We start from the raw sequence: 2868 nt of genomic DNA, 5'->3' as shown, positions 1-2868 counted from the left end.
CTTCTTGAGTGTGTGTTTCTGCTAGTTTGTGCTTTGCATTAAACTCAAAAGGGAAACATGACAGAATCCACATATGGACTGAAAGGAATTATGAAAAAGTTTAACAAAGAGAATTTACTACAAAATGAAGGTTTGGACCCTGTTTAAACTTCACCATGTAGAGATGCCATCAAGATGACAAACAATACGAATGAGAGAAGAGGGAGGGGAGCACTGGATAACATATATTCCTCATTTCCTGTGAATTCCTCACATGTACAGGGGGTTATTCAGCTAAAATCCAGGCACTTCCAGGAAAAACTAACATGATTTTAGTTGTAAATAATGAGGAAATATGTTAAAGGCACATCAAAAATGGATTTGATTAATCAAACCTCTCGTCTAAATTGTAACACCTCACCACCATATTTAAAACGTTTCAAATGCTAAAAACTGATTAAAGGTTTGTTTTGCCACAAAACACATGCTGTATAATGTATAAAAATAATGTGTTTAAGAAGAAATAGTGTCTTGACCTTGAAGCATCAACTGTGGTTGTATACAAATAAGAAGAAACCTCACAATTGTGAGCCGATAGGGATGAAACAGACAAGCACCCAGGCCGTCTTCCTGACTTACCTGACTTTCTATTTTTATTGTAATTATTTTTGTCTTCTTAAGACACACTTGTGATATACAGAAGTGGTGAGAATGAAGGGAGCGTGACTTGTTGGGACAAGGGTTTGTATTTTGAATGCAGTTTTACATAAGAAGGCTATTTATATACAATAAGTTTGTATGAAGTATTTAAATAAATATGTATACAGAAGGCCGCTCTGTGGAAGTGCCCCCTTAATACAACAGTGCTCATTTTGAGCCATGGTTCCCACTCTGATTTAGATTAAAATGCTGATATATATTTTAAATGGGCAGAGTGACCGTGTAATGAAACAAAGATGTTTTATGTAACATTTGTGTGCACATTATGCACAATTATTGTGCTTTACTGATAGACAACTGAATTGTTTGAGAATAATGTGGGTTCATTGTTTGAAAATGACTTTTTTTTGCCACAATTTTGCTGTTTATGAATGTAATTGTATGATTGAGGAACTGATTATTGATCCATATAGACTCACTGATGTACACATACCCATCACACTGACAGTTACTGCTACATTCTTTCTTCCGAGTATCTTGCCATGTATTGACTGGTGTAGTAATTTTTTCTCAATAAAAAAAAAAATTGTCTACACAGTTTCATAATGTTGTCATCTTACTGATTTAGTTATCGCATGTTTTAGTTGGGATGTCAGCTATGGTAGTTTTGCTTATAATTTCACATAAAGGTGTCAGTGCTAAACTTTAAGACCACACACATATCTTGGAAATTATATTGGAAAAAAGGTATACACAGACCAAGAATCTAGCGGCCTCAGCATTACATGTATTCTGTGATGCTGTTTAACTTCATATTGATAATTGAGATAATTTAAACTTGGTTTCTAACATAATTTCATAATCTCACACAAACACCACCATACTTTGGTAACATGTATACTCGTCCTCTCACACACAATGTCTGTGCAATAATGCATCACCTAATTCAAAATTACAGTCAATTTCACTAATAAATACTAAAAATCTAATAATAATTGCATGCATACTCCATAGTTTTCTATATAAAAGTCTATGCAAGATTGAATTGTCCTCTTGAGAAAGAATTAGGATTTTTTATATTATGCATATAAAAAAAGGTATTAAAACATGCTCAAGTTCAAATTCCATCTTAAAGAAACAGATTCAGATCTGAACTTCAGAACAGTTAAAGCAGTTACAGCTACATTTCTCTGAATTTCTCTGATCATTTTTCCCAGTATAAATACTTGTGAAAGTTTAAGATCTGTGGAAATATTGGGAGAATAGCCATGCCCACAATTATTTACTTTGATGCCATTTTCACTTGATAATCAAGTGAAGTTTGAAAACGAGTGGTTTGTGTGTCAGTACATAATTTCTCTGATCATTGGGAATAATTTATAACATTAAGTAAAGGCATGGCTACCATGGATCATTTTCCAATAATAACAACCACACATCTTAGATCTTTCTGAGGCACTTTACCAAAACAAGCCAAATATCTATAGTAGAACTACGGACATTAAATGTTTACCTCATGTGTAGTCAGAGTAATTAGTGCAGGTAAGACAAAAGGTGTGTTTCTAAATGTGTTCTTAACAACTGCGCCCTTAATAGCTCATAGATGGTGATAAAAGTTGACCTTCCTGAAAAACAATACTATAATAATCCCAGCAGGTCTTTGACTAAATTAAATTTCAGAATCTCAAACATTCATAACTTCACTTTTATACCAACTATCACACTACTCACTACTCACACTAACGTGATTTAAGGTAAGCAAAACATTTTGTCCACTGTTGACTGTAAGAACTTAGCTCCTAGCTTCAAAGGCTGAAATGCAGAACATTATTGACCTAAGATACAAAGATAAATAAAATTAATAGATTTATTCATCAAATATGTTTTTCAATAAATTTGTATAAAATTAAAACAAAAGTGTTGTGACATTAAAAAATCAACATATTTTTTTATATTTTTTTAAATATGTTTAAATTTTTAAACTAAATGCTTTCACATTACAAAATATTTCCCAAATACACTTAATAAATATATCTGAATTTTGTTCCTAATGAATATATATATATTTATATAAATACTTTTATATTTTATTCAGGTCCAATAAAAGTATAATTACCTTTATGTTCTGAATTAATCTTTTTCAATCCCATTTTCAAAAATTGTTATCAAAGCTGGCCTTTCAATAAGAAAAATAAGAACAGAATATAGGAGCAACAAGAATAACGATAC

This window comes from Melanotaenia boesemani, chromosome 21 (genome assembly GCF_017639745.1).
Source record: "Melanotaenia boesemani isolate fMelBoe1 chromosome 21, fMelBoe1.pri, whole genome shotgun sequence".
Taxonomy (NCBI): Eukaryota; Metazoa; Chordata; class Actinopteri; order Atheriniformes; family Melanotaeniidae; genus Melanotaenia; species Melanotaenia boesemani.
This window is presented reverse-complemented; position numbering follows the sequence as displayed.